Source organism: Schistocerca cancellata, chromosome 7 (assembly GCF_023864275.1).
Source record: "Schistocerca cancellata isolate TAMUIC-IGC-003103 chromosome 7, iqSchCanc2.1, whole genome shotgun sequence".
In the NCBI taxonomy this organism is placed as follows: domain Eukaryota; kingdom Metazoa; phylum Arthropoda; class Insecta; order Orthoptera; family Acrididae; genus Schistocerca; species Schistocerca cancellata.
The window spans coordinates 290,134,672-290,151,941 of record NC_064632.1 but is presented as its reverse complement, the minus strand read 5'-3'; the positions used below and the strand labels follow the sequence as shown (position 1 = coordinate 290,151,941).

General features: G+C 42.8%; 1 protein-coding gene across 1 annotated transcript in view; it reads right to left on the bottom strand.

The window, feature by feature from the left end:
* Window positions 1–17,270, bottom strand: part of LOC126092249 (dipeptidase 1-like) — a 310,126-nt gene that overhangs the window by 228,380 nt on the left and 64,476 nt on the right. The gene's annotated exons all lie outside the window — the stretch shown is intronic.

The following is a 17,270-nucleotide window of genomic DNA, read 5'->3' as shown; positions in this document are numbered from 1 at the left end:
GGATACGATGTGCACTTGCGGAGTCTTCCGTATGGGAGGCACGCAGAACAACAGTCAGCCGGTCGGGTTGTCCCACAGGGCGTCATTGTGTTAAGCTCTTCTCAAACAGAGTAAAACCCACCGGTTGCTTCCTAGGCGATGCGCATGAGTGTTGGTTAGCAGAGAGTAAGACAGCCTAGCTAGCATACCAAAACCCTCACACTGTGTAATTTTCGGCGAAGCATGTGGCAGGCTCGCTAGACCGTGTCAATTGTAATGCACGCAAGCCGGCTGCTCTGTAAATGTTCTAAAATGGTTTCAAAGAAACTGTTCGCTTAAAGCAATTACTATATAGCCTCTCATTGCCTCATACGTCGCTTTCATGATAAGTCGAATATCCTTTTCTTAATGGTCTTAGCTACTGTGATATTTCTTAATATCTCATTAGCCCATTGCATGAAATTGGACTGATTTGCAGTCGTTTACCATTGGTGCACGTTGGGTCATACACTGCTTACACAGCAGTAGTGTATGTAGGTGATATGATCGCAGTCTGCCTATCGGTTCAATCACAATAGTCTTCCCGTCTCAAAGAATGTGTCATATCCCACTCTTTTCTATACAGCACTTTAGTTTCCAGTTCTTATTCCTTACTTTTCCATCCTACCCCTTCACAAAATTCTCTCCCTAGAAAACCCTAAACATTAATTTACCCAGTCCAGATCATTAAAAATCCTGCTTTTATACGTTAATGAAATATGAATAAAACCTTCCCACTTTTAACTTACGAACATGTGCGATTTAACACTTTTTAATATTGTAAAATCAATTTTATACGAATAATAAAGAGCATATGGAAGGAGTAAAGCTGTGTGGACAGGTCTTGAATCATGCTTGGATAGCTCAGACTGTAGAGCAGTTGCACTCAAATGCATGTTCCCAGGTTCGAGTCCCAGGCCGGCACACACTTTTAATCTATCAGGAAGTTTGCAATCAGTACACACTTTGCTGTGGAGCGAAAATGCATTCAGAGCACTTTCATATATTTTTTTAAACCAATCTGTCTGAAGAGTGGATATGTAACAGACCGACAACAATAAAAGCCATCCCTGTAATAAAGTGCAGTGAGAACAACGAACAACATGACAACATACGTCGTACCACTTGAGTCATCTAGAAGCAAACAGCGAGCATTTGCTCACAGAAATCAAGCTGACCTACGTTATTTGATAGCACTTCCTCAATTGGTTCATTCCAACTATATGTTTAGTTACTGAATTGATAACGGAAAGAGTGATCCTATAACTTTCTTCTCTGGAAGACACTATAAAACACTATAAAGAATATAGTCGGGACTGGCGTTTGATTAAACTGTTGTCGTCACTGACTGTCGGTATGAAACGAATTGCAACTAAAAGGGGTTAATAAACCTTGCACCACTGAATATCAAATTGCCAAATAACCAACAAATTTAATTTGTTCAACATTGTAACGTTATTTTGGTTGTGCAGCACTACAGGGCTATTACAAATGATTGAAGCGATTTCATAAATTCACTGTAGCTCCATTCATTGACATATGGTCACGACACACTACAGATACGTAGAAAAACTCATAAAGTTTTGTCCGGCTGAAGCCGCACTTCACGTTTCTGCCGCCATAGCGCTCGAGAGCGCAGTGAGACAAAATGGCGACAGGAGCCGAGAAAGCGTATGTCGTGCTTGAAATGCACTCACATCAGTCAGTCATAACAGTGCAACGACACTTCAGGACGAAGTTCAACAAAGATCCACCAACTGCTAACTCCATTCGGCGATGGTAAGCGCAGTTTAAAGCTTCTGGATCCCTCTGTAAGAATAAATCAACGGGTCGGCCTGCAGTGAGCGAAGAAACGGTTGAACGCGTGCGGGCAAGTTTCACGCGTAGCCCGCGGAAGTCGACGAATAAAGCACGCAGGGAGCTAAACGTACCACAGCCGACGGTTTGGAAAATCTTACGGAAAAGGCTAAAGCAGAAGCCTTACCGTTTACAATTGCTACAAGCCCTGACACCCGATGACAAAGTCAAACGCTTTGAATTTTCGGCGCGGTTGCAACAGCTCATGGAAGAGGATGCGTTCAGTGCGAAACTTGTTTGCAGTAATGAAGCAACATTTTTTTCTTAATGGTGAAGTGAACAGACACAATGTGCGAATCTGGGCGGTAGAGAATCCTCACGCATTCGTGCAGCAAATTCGCAATTCACCAAAAGTTAACGTGTTTTGTGCAATCTCACGGTTTAAAGTTTACGGCCCCTTTTTCTTCTGCGAAAAAAAAAAAACGTTACAGGACACGTGTATCTGGACATGCTGGAAAACTGGCTCATGCCACAACTGGAGACCGACAGCGCCGACTTCATCTTTCAACAGGATGGTGCTCCACTGCACTTCCATCATGATGTTCGGCATTTCTTAAACAGGAGATTGGAAAACCGATGGATCGGTCGTGGTGGAGATCATGGTCAGCAATTCATGTCATGGCCTTCACGCTCTCCCGACTTAACCCCATGCGATTTCTTTCTGTGGGGTTATGTGAAAGATTCTGTGTTTAAACTTCCTCTACCAAGAAACGTGCCAGAACTGCGAGCTCGCATCAACGATGCTTTCGAACTCATTGATGGGGACATGCTGCGCCGAGTGTGGGAGGAACTTGATTATCGAATTGCCGATTGCCGAATCACTAAAGGGGCACATATCGAACATTTGTGAATGCTTAAAAAAACTTTTTGAGTTTTTGTATGTGTGTGCAAAGCATTGTGAAAATATCTCAAATAATAAAGTTATTTTAGAGCTGTGAAATCGCTTCAATCATTTGTAATAACCCTGTACTTCAGAGAGATCATGTAAGTGTGCTTCTGAAGAAAGCGAAAGCGTGTAGATGTGAAAATTATGCTGCACACCAGTCTAGTGTAACATTGGTACGTTTCCTATAAATAGGATGAAAAATTGAAAGCAGATTAGAAGAGGATCAGTTTTATTCTAGAAGAAGCAAGTGCATATGAAAAACAGATTTTAACACTGCAGTTAATAGTATGAAACAGATTTCGGAAAGAAAGGCAGCATAGTGTAATAATTCGCACCCGGACGCTCTGAGGAACAGAGTTCCAATTAAGCTGTACCTTGCAATCATGAGACTTTCCCGAAAGTTACAGAAAAAGGGTGGGTATAGTTAACAAGTTTATCAAAACTAAATGTGCTTTTAAAGAGACTGTTCCACGATTCTTGCTCGTTCAAAATTGGCTCATTACCGCCTGCCCATCGCTGTTTATTTTATTTCATAAAAGGTTTCGGACAACATCGTCCATCTTCAGATCATTTCTCGTAGTTACAGAGCAACCAGTCTTAACACAACTATATGTTTCACTGTCATTGTGGAATGAAACTTATAGTTCCATTAAGACTGGTTACCCTTTAATTACGAGAAATGATCAGAAGATGAGCGATATAGCCTGAAACTGGTCGTGAAATAATAAAAAGCGCAGCGATCTGTAGACAGAAAATAAGGCTATTTTGTACTATTTATAGGTGTTGCGACTCGCTTTGAAAGGGACGTCCTGTTTAAAAACCGACTGACAGCTGAGGAAAGCCAGCGAGTTCCTGAGGACCGAGATACTTACGAAGGGGACTTACAGGCCTTTCCTAGAAACAAACTGGCTTGCTGTTAAGCTGCAGCCTACATGGCACTTCAGGACTGCAGGAAAATGACCTGAACACCTGCAACCACTAGGGAACTTCCCACAGGCAATGACACACTCGAGACTGCGATGGGACTGCGGTGTGAGTTGGCATGCTCCAAGTGGGCTGTCGTCCAAGTATTATTCGACATGAAATTCAGAGTTGGCACACTAACCGACACTGTCAGTGTGGAGTTACAAATATACTTTGTTAATTAGTTAACACTGAAAATTCAGCTGCCCACCGACGGCAAGACGATACGACGGGAAGAACAGGAAGAACAAGAGTAAGGTCGAAGAACAAAACTCCTGAGTAGGAGCATTCTAGAGAAGAATCAGGATGGAGTTAGTTGAAACTGATGGGATTCCGGGTGTCATTCTGAAGATTCTTGTGGTTCATTGGAGATTCACGTACTGTTTCACACCGAGCATTCTGACGTTGCATTCTAGGGAATATCAGTCTGTTTTCTACGTAATTTTCACAGTTCTAGTCTTATTCCTGTATTCACCCAAACGTCTACTGACATTTTCGATTCCGACAGTTTCCTTTCCACGTCGGATGATATACCATTACGTTTAGTTAATCTACTAACGTTCAACTGCTTACTGATCTCTAACTTCAAATATTCCGCCTCCGCAGTGTAATCGCTGCGGACAAAAAGCGTCACATGAGCATCCGGAGGCAGCGACAGCAGTGTTTACCGGGATAACAGCGTTACTCTGCCCGTCACGTGACAGTGAAAGCGATCAAGGAAGCAGCTTTAGACGGAACTCTGGCTAAGCTAGTCTGAGCTTCGCCCGTATAGCCCTGAGTACACAGAGGTGAGGAGATAAAAGCCAACGGCTGTCAGTAACAGAATCGTTGGAGGACGACAGCCTTCATACACTGTGGATTCTACGACGTGATGAAACGTAGGGTAACCTGGAAATAGGCCTAACAAACATTTATATTTATAATTTATACATAATAAAAATGTCTGATCTCATTACTTTATTCAAAACATTCTGACACCCAATGTCTGGTCATTCCATTGCACTATTTCATAATACCGAGTTTATTCACTGCAATAGATTCGACTGGTAGGTAACTTTCGATAAAGTGGAGAGGAATTTATTTTTTATTCTTGATGAATATAACAGCCTCAGTGATAGAAGAGTAAGTCATTACCATTATTCAGAGCCTACTGCATTATTCAACACTGACAGAGCAATACCAAACGCCAAGATCAGAAAAGAAAAAGGTGAGTATGCTCATTCTCATAATCGATATTTACAATAATGTGGCAAAAAACAACGCATGCCTCCTAACATCCTAGAGGACCTCTTTTAGCCTGGCAGCAACTCGAGGTAACTTTTTCTTTTCTCTTTTCTTTTTCTTTTTCTTTCTTTTTTGTTTTGTTTTGAGTCATCAGTCTTCCGACTCGATTGATGATTGATGAAGCCAGCCACGAATTCCTCTCCTGTGCCAAACTCATCATCTCGGAGTAGCACTTGAACATACACCCTCAACTATCAGCTGGATGTATTCCAATCTGCGTCTTCCCTTACATTTCCCTCACCTCCCGCCGACCGCGGTGGCCACGCGGTTTAGGCGCTGCAGTCCGGAACCGCGCGACTGCTACGGTCGCAGGTTCGAATCCTGCCTCGGGCATGGATGTGTGTGATGTCCTTAGGTTAGTTAGGTTTAAGTAGTTCTAAGTTCTAGGGGACTGATGGCCTCAGATGTTTAAGTCCCATAGTGCTCAGAGCCATTTGAACCATTTTGAACCTCACCTCCCTCTAGTACCATGGAAGCTATTTCTTGATGTCTTAAGAGCTGTCCTATCATCCTATCACTTCTCCTTCTCAGTGTTTTCCATATATCCCATTCCTCGTCGATGCGAGGCACCATCAGCTGAAGTTGACGATACATACAACAGACAGTTGACCCCGTCGCTGGAACGGCTCAAACTGCTCACAGCGACTGAGATCAACTGTGTGCTGTACGCATCGTCAACTTCAGTTGTGGGTGCTATCTGAAGATGGCCTAAACATAGGTCGAAAACGGTCATTTTAATAAAATACCATCACGATCTAGACTGTTTCTTCACTGACCTTTATTCTACTCCTTCCCCTACAACCGCGTTCCAGTTCCCCAAGATTGTTAGATTTTCGTCTATATTTACGCAATGAATTATCCTTTCATTATTCTCATATACTTTCTCTATCTTTTCCTCTGCTTGCGACATCAGCATGTATACCTGAACCATTGCTGTCGGTGTTGATTTGCTGCCGATTCTGATGAAAATAACCCTATCACTGAACTGTTCACTGTAATCCACTCTCAGCCCTACCTTCCCGTTATACCACCTTCTGCTGCTGTTGATGTTGCCCTATACTCATCTGACCAGAAATCCATGTCTTCTTTCCATTTCACTTCACGGACCCTCACAGTATCTAAATTGAGCCTTAGCATTTCAGTTTTCAGACTTTCTAGCTTCCCTGCCATCATCAAATTTCTGAAATTCCTCCCCCTCCCCCCCCCCCCCACCCCGACTTGTAGAACGTTACCCTTTCATTGATTCTTCAGTCTTCTTCTCATGGTCATCTTCCCATTGGCAGTCCTCTAACGGAGATCTGGATGGGTGACTATGCCGAAATCTTTTGCCAATGGAGAGACCGTCATGACACATTTCTCAGTTACATGCCACATGTCCTTTGGATACACGTTATGTGTCTTTAATGCAGTGGCTTCCATTGTCTTCAGCATCCTCAGGCAGTTGATCATTGCTGATTCTTTCGCCTTTAGGGGCAGTTTCCCACCCCAAGGGCAAGAGAGTGACCTGAACCTCTGTCCGCCCTCTTTGGCAGAATAAGAGTGACTTCTAATGCCAGAAATCATCGCCCAGCATTACTGAAGATTTTTTCTTAATTTAAGCAGTGGCACGGCTCAAACCTGGGACCGAGGTCGTTTTGGTTGCAATAAAAGACGCTACACCTCGGCCACGTGTCTAGCCGCCCATGATGACAAGGCGCACTGTTATCCACAAAAATTCCGTCATTGTTTTGGAACATGAAGTCCATGAATAGCAGAAAACGGTCTCCAAGTAGCCTAACATAACAATTTCCAGTCAGTGATAGGTTCAGATGGACCAGAGGACCATTTCACGTAGCAAAGCCAACACAATTATGGAGCCACCATCATCTTGTAAAGCGTACAATGCCTTATTGACAGTTCGATCCTTGGCTTCGTGGGATCTACGCCATGTTAGAAACCTACCATCGTCTCTTACTATCTCAAATCGGGAGACACACGTCCAGGCCACGGTTTTCCAGTCGTCTCGGATCCAACCGATATCGTCTTAAGCCCAAGGGAGATGCTGCAGACGATGTCGTGCTGTTACCAAAAGCACTCGCGTCGGTTTTCTGTTACCATAGCCCACTAACCCCAAATTCTGACGCACTGTACCAACGGATAATTTGGAAGTACGTCCCACATCGGTTTCTGCGGTTATATCACGCAGTGTTGCTTGTCCATTAGCACTGACTACGCGTACGCAGCTGCTCTCGGTCGTTAAGAGAAAGCCGTCAGCCACTTCGTTGTCAAAGGTAAGAGGTAATACCCGTAATTTGCTACTTTCCGCACACTCTTGACACTGTGTATCTCGGAATATTGAATTCCCTAACGACTTCCGATTTGGACTGTTCCATGCGTCTAGCTCCAACTACCATTGTACGTACAACGTTTGTTAATTCCCGTCGAGCGGCCATAATCACGTCGGAAATCTTTTCACGTGAATCACCTGAGTACAAATGACAGTTCCGTCAATACACTGCACTTTATACCATGTGTACGCGATATTAGCACCATCTGTATGTTTTAATATCGCTGTATAATGATTTTGCCACTTCAGTGTAATTTATAGGTATAAGTGACAACGTGGTAAGCAAAAGATTATGTCGATATGAGAGTTGTTTGCCTTGAACTGTAAAAATCAAAGTGAAATGGTTTATTGATGATATGGCAATGGTCGCCGAAAGTGAACAAGAACTGTGTATAGTCGAATACTTAATGAGATGGATTTATTTTAAGTGCTGCGTGATGAATTTAATATGTACATTAACTACAGTACAACGGAACTAATGGTGTGCACAGACGTGAGAAATGGTGCACTGATAAATGTTACACTTGTATAAGAGATTCTTGAAGAGATGGATGCGTACTGGTATCTAAGGAGTATCGTAGCTGTGGAAGAGACATCATGAAAGATGTGGTAGCAATGATCGATCACTTTCCACAAAAAGAAGCAGCTTATACATCTTGAAACCAACAAGAGATTTACGTAGAGTGCTGCTGGAGCTTATCCATATACTAACGCGAAAGGTGGATGGTGGGGAAAACACTAAAGAAACAATAAGTAGCCTTTGGAGTGTTATGTTACAAGAGAAGAATTGTTCATTCGTCTTGCAAAGAATTAATAAGATGATATGAAAAGTTGGAACAGTTGGTCACACATTACGTCGTCAGGTGTCACAGAAAAAATGTACTTGTACAAAGTATGCTGTAAGAAAAGAAAATAGTTGCAGGTCTAACGTAGACATTAGAATATTGCTAGTCTAGAAATCAGCATTTATGTTGAAAAGGAGATGAAAGTTGGTTAGCGACAAGAATCGAGAACTCCACTGCATCAACCTTAGCATTAGTGGTTGTAATATGAACAAATTAACCTCAACCAAATTATTCCTTGTAGTTGTCGTGGTTCGTATTATGCACATACCATACAGACGGTATTAACTCAAATTACTGCTATTGACATAACATGGGAGGATTCTTTTACTAATGTGAATATTTGTATCCAGGGTCGTATGTTTGCAAACACATTATACGTTCTCTTTGTTTTGCAACATTTGAGACGTTCTGCAAAGCAGAATTTGTCAACATCAGTCCTAGTACAGGTGATGAATATGTGATAATACACATATATACCCTAATGAAACAGATAAAAATTTGAGTGAAATAACTATGTTCATTAATACTACACTAGAAGAAAAAAAGAGCTTATTTCGCAGTACTGAAGCTGACAGCAGATCAGAGAGGATTTTAGTATGCAACCCTAAAAGAGATGGATTATTTGTCAAATAAGATAAATTGTCTGGCTGGTAGCAAAGCAGTTTTAAATTCTAGCCTAAAATTGTTTCTTCTTGACAACTCATCTACTCAAAAGACGAATTTTTAGTTAAAAACTAGTAGTATTTGTAGCTTGAAAAAGAAAAGGACCAAGCTACTTGAATAGTATTGAAAACTAATACGTTGAGTGTAGTTATATACTGGACAGTCTGCTACTTTGTAATCCATAACTCACAGCATGCAGCTATGCTCACATACCAGCCACTCGTCTTTTGTTTGTAAACTGACTTGTTTTACATCACGCAAATAATATACGCAATACGTTAGTAACTGACGTGTCTGAAAACACCTTCCTATAAGCAAATGAGTCCCGGGGATCTGAAGGACAGTTTTGCTGTTAGGTAACGAGATGATCAGCAACGAAGTAACTTTTCCGAACTTATGGTCTGCAGGAGGATAGGCGGTGGTAAGAGCCGAGCAAGAGCTTGATTAAAGGTCTCTCTCCAATCACATGGACTGATTTACGGAAACGACCCTCTGAAAGCGCGTTTTCTGCATTAACTCTGATCCTCGGTTCGGGATCTTTCATTTAGAGTCCACCACTTTTTTTTTCTCTGTCTGGGGGCGAACGATTTTCGATGCACTGGGGATTGCCGAGTCATTGAACCGTTAAGAACTTTTGATCTGTTACTGCATATTTTGAAATATAGTTTACGAAAGTTTCCATAAGGACTACCTCATATTTAAACACATTTTAATAGTGTGTTTCATTAGGTACCGCCAGTTTTCGACACTGAATTTCAAGTATTTTGCACTGCAATACGTATTACTTTAAAGGGAAGCAGCCTGGTTCAAAAAGTTCTCCCCCTAAATGTAACGTGAAGCACGTGCTGTCTTAAACTAAAACTGCTTTATTGCAAACACTTGAATCGGATCAACACATACGCTTCGTAGAAGTTCCATTGCTATTACGGAAATAATTGGGAAACTTACTTACAGATTAAACCTCGCAATCAAGTTAACGATTACGAATGTCAATTGTTAATAAAATTGCTACCGAAGGTTTCTATCTTTAATCCACAGAAAGGAAAATTTTTTAATAATTCAGAAAGTGTCATTAACAATGTATGCCTCGCCGTTGTGTAAAAGGTGCGTTTTGAAAATAATGATGTCTTTATTTGTAACTTATTTCATTTCCCTTTTTCTCCATTTATACTCTGCGTGATACATACTTTCTTTTAGAAGTATCACGCTTTTCGCAAATACGAGTACTACTTCTAAAAAGGTGCTAATTTTATGTGACTGCTAACCTTTTATACTATTCCCCTCAAGTATTTTCAATTTAAATAAACTCATCTTGCATTTCTGGCTCTTTCAGCTTCATTATATGCATAAACTGTAGTGTGAAGTACACGATACAGCGAAGTGCTCGTCTCATGGAATAAAAACTATACCACATGATTGGTGATGATGTTGTATAATATGTGCTGCAGATGGTATTTTTAAATGGCTTGGAATATAATCTTTTCGTAGTTTGAGTACTAATTTTGGTGGTAATTGTGTCAGAAGTAACTGTGTGTGAAATCCAGTGTCCTGTAGTGGTCTCGGTGACGATATGCGATAACCGCGGTACTTTGCTTTCGGCTTTCGCTACTATGCCGGTGCGTCTGAAAGCGATATTTCTTTGCGATTAGCGATTGCTGTGTACAAGTTTACTCGTGACACAGTATCTAAACACGTTCTGGTCTTTGTAGAGGATGACAGGGCCGATTGTCACGAAAGCCACAATTGGGTGCACAGGTAAGTTTCATACGCTGCTACGTATCCTGTTCTGTAACCAATAACAAATGACATGCACTTTCCGATTGTGTTGGCTGTAACTGAGACGCCATCGTATGGAAATGGCTCACACATTATTTTGATTTCTTTACTTGATCCTAACGGAATAATATCTCAGGATTGATCAGTTACTTCTCTCAAAGCTTCCAGTGCGTGCGCCGTGTTCTTTATAGTTCCTTTAAGGTAAAAATACTGAACGGAAAAGGGGATCGGGGGGAAGCGGAAGAGTGGGGAAGTTCAGGGGATTAAATTCGGTGATGGAACTAGGTACTCTACAGCACTTCCTCTTCGTTACATGCATTTCACAGTGACGTATGATCGAGAAATAATTTCAGTTCAACCTGAAAGAAAGGAGCTAATCCATAGTTTTAAAAACTGTCATCGTTAAAAAGGCCTTTAAGACAAAATGTGATAAAGCGCAATACCTGAGTCTGTAGCTAGGGCAAAGGACCCCGAAATGCAAGTAGGAAGACTCTGGTCGAAGCGACAATCTTTTACGTATTGTCTGATGGTGTAATCAACTAAATTTGAGGATGCGGATAAGCTTTTATTGAAAAATAAAAAGATGAAAATAAGCCCTGAAGAAGAATTAGTACTGTTTGGCAGCGGTCTGGCATATACGCCAGGACCTGTTTAAGGGAGAAGGTATTTTAAACACAGAGACCATTGTCATTTCACCGGTGTATATCTGGACGCTGTACATGCCAGCTGCGATGTGAACTAAAGATCTCATTATGCAGCGCAAGTCACATTCCACTATCTGAGCAACTAAGACGGCCATTTCTTGATCATGAACGTATAAAAAAAGAAAAGGATGAAAGGGTGACAGATTAGGGTGGACAGGAACCAAATACAGGGCATGTTTTTTTACTACCATCTAATATGGATAAATATAAATCATTTAGGAAGAGTACTACAGTATTGCACCAACTAACTAAGGTAATGGGTACACACGAGGTGTACACTGGATAACAAAACTGGGTAACAGATGTTTCAAATTTGCTGTGCGGGAAGTGGAGCATATAAGGAAGGTCAATGCAAGTACAAAATAGCAGGAGGAGTTGGTCAAAGCACACGGGGTTTGAAATAAAAAACCAGTTGTTAACATGTACGTCCCGTGTGTGCACGACTAGTGTCGATAGTATCTATGCCTCTCGCCTGTTGTTGGGAGACTAGAGGAGGCTTCGCTGCAAGAGAGCGCGTACAAACGGCCACGGACGGCAAGCTACGGATCATGACTGGCTCGCAACAATGGTACCAGGAGGTCCGTGTTAGCTGTGGACGTGTGAGTGCTCGGCATTGGACGAACATTGTCGGAAGGCGGCACCCTCGTCTGGGGAGAATTACCGACGGCATTGCGCCGATTGGGAACTTTCATCCACCGAACCGTTGAAGGAATCGTGCCTGCTTGGGGCTCTGTTGGCTGCCCATGTATGGACTATGGCGAGACTTTTTCGTAACAGGTGTTTGTTTTGGGCTGAACACCGTATACTGGTTACTTCCGCACCTACTTGATACTGGTGTCGTTACTCCAGTCTGGTGTTACGGGCTAAAGGCGCTGTGGCGAACGTGCATTAAGATCCACGTAAATGAGCTTAGTGGCTGTGTTTTGGTGCGCCTAAGAGGTGCATGCTGTTGTATTATTTTGCAGAATACTTCTCCTGGTCTTTATCTCGCGTTTTCAACTGTTTTTATGATGTTGTTACTTTGCTACACACCTACTGTTTAGCACACCTATAATTTGCCTGAATCACAAATTATCTAGTATCTTGCATTTTATGATAATGCTTATTCACTTTACACACTTTATGACCATCTATCTAATAGCTGGTATGTCTATCTTTGGCACGGATATCAGCGGAAGCAATGAGGCCTTGGTAGGTTGCTGGAGGAAGTAGAGACCACATTTGCATACAAAAATTAGCAAATCATGTGACGCCACGTGCAATCATATCCCAGATGTGTTAGAATGTGTTATAATGGGTTCAGATCTGGAGAGTTGGCAGGCCAGCACAACAATCGTTACTTTACAACGTGTTCTTCGAACTTCTCCATCACACTCCTTGTGTTGAGACATGGCACATTATCTTGTTGAGAAATGTCATTACTGTCGGGAAACACGATCGTCAAGAAGGGGTGTATGTGATGTGTAACCACTTTATGATGCTCCTTGGCCATCATAGTGCCTTGAAAGAGCTCCACGGGACACGTGGATGCCCACGTGAATGTTCCCCAGAGCATAATGGAGCCGCTGCCAGCTTGTCTCCGTCCCACAGTACAGGTGTCAAGGAGGTGTTCACGTGGAAAACGCGAATTCGCACCCTCACATCAGCACGATGAAGGAAGTCTTGGATTCGTCAGACCACTCAACGCTCTCCCACTGCGCCAGCGTCCAGTGCCGGTGGTGACGTCCGCCCTCGGTAGCTGAGTGGTCAGCGCGACAGACTGTCAATCCAAAGGGTCCGGGTTCGATTCCCGACTGGGTCGGAGATTTTCTCCGCTCAGGGACTGGTTGTTGTGTTGTCCTAATCATCATCATTTCATCCCCATCGACGCGCAAGTCGCCGAAGTGGCGTCAAATCGAAAGACTTGCAATAGGCGATCGGTCTACCCGACGGGAGGCCCTCGCCACACGGCATTTCATTTCATTTCACCGGTGGTGACGTGCCCATTTCTGTCGCAGTTGCCGATGTCGTGGTGTCAACATTTGCACAAGCATGGGTCATCGGCTGCGGAGGCCCACCGTTAGGAGTGTTCGGTGCACTGTGTGTTCAGGCACATTCGTACTCTGCCGAGCATTAAAGTCTGATGTTAGTTCCGTCACAGTTCGCTGCCTGCCCTGTTTTTCCGGTCTGCCCAGCCTACGACGTCCGACATCTGTAATGAGCGGTGGCCGCCCAATCCCACGACGTCTAAATATGTTTCACGTTGGTTTCGCCACGCGGTGAAGACACTCACCACAGCACTCCTCGAACACCCGACAAATCGTGCAGGCCTCGTGCCGAGCCTCCGGGCCATCACAATCTGCCCTCGGTCAAACTCTGACAGATCGTGCGCCTTCTCCATTCCGTACGCGGACCACACGCTCACTGATACGACATAAGAAGAAGAAGCGCAAGAGGAAGGAGAGCTATGCCATCTATATCTACAATGTGCTGAAGCAGGTGCACTCTGACACGGGCATCTCGTCGAAGGCGATGAGCATCATGAGCAGCTTCGTGAACGACATTTTCGAGCGCATTGCGGCCGAGGCGTCTCGCCTGCCGCACTGCAACAAGCGCTCGACCATCACGTCCCGCGAGATCCAGACCGCTGTGCGGCTCTCGCTGCCTGGCGAGCTGGCCAAGCACGCTGTGAGCGAGGGCTCGAAGGCGGTGACCAAGTACGTATTTCTGGCTTGCAATGATTCCTCAGCAGCTGAATGCTCCCATCGCCGGCTGTATATCGATAGTAGGTCGGTGGTCATAATGTTCTGGCTGATCAGTGCATATGGTTCAAATGGCTCTGAGCACTATGGGAGTTAACATCTGAGGTCATCGGTCCCCAAGAACTTAGAACTACTTAAACCTAACTAACCGAAGAACATCACACACATCCATGCCCGACGCAGGATTCGAACCTGCGACCGTAGCAGTCGCGCGGTTCCAGACTGAAGCCCCTAGAACCGCTCGGCCACAACGGCCGGCGATCAGTGCATATTTCTAGTATTTTCAGTGATCGTTAAACTTATATTACCTTTACCTATTATTTAATTCTGTCAACATGTTTACTTAATGAAGATTTGTAATACGTCCATGAAAAGAGATCTGTTTTGCTAAGACAGCTGGCTAGCTGATTGAATTAAATCAATGTTATTTATGATTCGCTGTTGTTTGAACTATTGTCTGCTTGTTTATTATTTGTTAGTTGTTGGTTCTGTGATGTTGCTCTCTGGGTTTCACACTTTGCGACGTCCTAGCGCCCTCTGTTTAGAACGGCCACAGCTCGCGAGAGGAGACTCGGTCGGGGCAATGACAGAGACTCGATTGGCGGCAGTAACAGAGGGAAGACAGCGCACGAAGCATCGCGAGTAGTCAGTCGGCGTTTGGTGTACTGCGAGGACGCACAGTGTTGACATACTGGCGCCTGGGGCTGGTGGCGAGTGGAACGGGAGTGCGGAAGCAGTCAGCGGTGAACGTGGGCTCTGGTCAAGAGTCGTGTCCATCTCGAAACATGAGGAGAGTGCGGGTGTTTAGCCTGGCGAGCGTGTTAACGGCGAGCTCCTGTACTAACTTTAAATGATGAGCCATTTTGTAGTGGAACTTTTCGATGCCATTGCTCCGTGTGGTCACTTTGATTTTCGCTAGTCATTCCTTAAACCACTTGTACTTGGGTCCGGGATACTTGGTACTGCAAGTCCATGTAACTGCGCTGGGCCCAGGTTCCGTTGCAATACAATTGTGGCCGATATTCGGCGATTTCTTTTTTTATTATTATTGTAAATCTGTCAAGTGGTCAATTCTGTGAATCGAAGTTTATTCTCTGAATGAATCTCCAGCCGCAAATTTAAATTGGAATTGCCAACTTCTTTTTGCTGGCAACTATAATAGTAACAATTTTGCGCCGTCGAACGGTGCTTTGGTATTTAGGGTTGTGTGCGGATTTTCTGGTCATTATCACCTTGAGTTAGTTGCGGTTTATAAATTTATCATGTGAAATTTCACGTCATTGGAGATTGTTTAATGAACTATTTCTTTAATAGTAACTGCGGTTGTCGCACTATAACTGTTCCTGCATTTGACGCTACCCAGTGCTTGGCTGTTGGTTTTAGTACTTTAGTGAACTGTGTACTAATACTAGGTTTGTGTGTTCTAGAAGCCGTTATGGGTGCGCGCAGGCCCTCCTGCCTGTTGTGGCACTTGAGCTCTCGAGCACGGAATTCAGACGCGCGGCCGATGTGAACGCCAGACGTCGAGAATGTGCTGACAGCTGTGTACATCTTTCAGATTACCATAACATCATACTGCCGAATGTTTTCCATACTAGTTAATTCACATATTTAAGAAATCTTGCTATTTGAGTATTTTCTTTCGAAACGTAATAGCTTTAACAAGTTGTTATTTTCATATTTACAAGGCCTGATAGTTGACTAGCGAGCCCATGTCTGTAGTTATATTAAAGTTATACTTCTGTAAAGTACTTTCTCATGATTTAAAATTGGAGCCGTAAGGCTGTGATTTCTTTTAAATTTTTTTCGATTATTCTCAATGCTTTTATACAATTGAATAATAGGTGTAGATCACCGCAGTTTTCAAACACTAATTAATCATTGTAGTTTTAACAGTGCTCTGTTTGAATTAAAGTGGTGAAAATAAATTGTTGTATCCTGATTTGCGTTCAGCATTCTACTCCAGCAGCTCATGTGCCCTCCTTACCAATCCCTGACCTTACCATTTTGAAAGATTGATTTTTAATCTTTATGCTAATCTAAGTAACTCAGTCTAAATGCTTGTGTTAATGTAAGTTCAGGCTACTGTTTGATCGGCCACTGCGCCACGAGCACCTATTGTTACTTATGTACTCCTTGCACTGTCACCAAATGTAAGGTAAATCCTAAAGTACCTCCACCTATTCTAAAGCTTGTTATATGCCCGCCAGCCGTTAATTCAGTAAATGCTTTCCTGTAAAAAGAAACAAGTAAAAGGAAAAAGTAGAAAGAGAATGAAATTCGATTGGGACAATAATTTTAACTCTAGTATTTATGCTCTTAATTTCTAATTGTCTATTGTATTTTCATTGCAACTGTTTACCTCACTGAGTATATGCTTTTTTTTATCGGACTGTAAGCCTTTAGCTCAGTTGCTCAGAATAATTTTGGTAACTGCTTGTACTTTGCGTACGAGAAACTTTAAGGCAATTAGCTTATTGGTGAAAGGTGCCTTTGGGCGTTAAACCAACTTTCCACTTGCTATATTTCATTAGGTTTGTACTGCGCCTACTTGTAACATTCAGTCATTTTCACTTGCTCATCAAATACGCCTTTTATTTGGTCTTGAGCAAACTTTGCATTACTAAATTTGTCTTTTGATTTCTTACAATTACTGTGCGTGAAGCAAGCTGCAAATTTAACTGTTTCTGTCTGCAACAATTCAAGATCGTACTGTGTTGTGGAAGACACTTGTACCTCAGCTGTTAGCTGTTTTATTTGGTTGTTTCCCCTTTTTTACTACCTGTGCAGCAGTTTGTTATTTACCTCATGCTTTTTCCCCACTGTCATATACTTGAAGTATTTTTATCACAGCAAAATTTTTGATTTTTTATTTCTTTTTAATAAAGTGTCTAAATACACATTATTGATGGTCCCAGTACGTTTCCTCTGTCAAACCATCTCCCTACCACTTCACTCTAGTTATACACACAGTTTCTAACTTAAATTCTACTATTATTGTGTTAAACCTTTAACATACAATTATAGCTCTTAATGAGTTCAACTTTGCCCTTGAGAAGATAGTACGTGAGACCTTCCAAGAGAACGAAGGGATTGAAATTGAAGGAAAGAGACTGGCATACTTAGCCTATGCAGACGACATCTGTTTACTCTCTAGGTCGGAAGAGGAGTTGCAGCAAATGACCAAAGCACTAAAGGAGGCTGCCA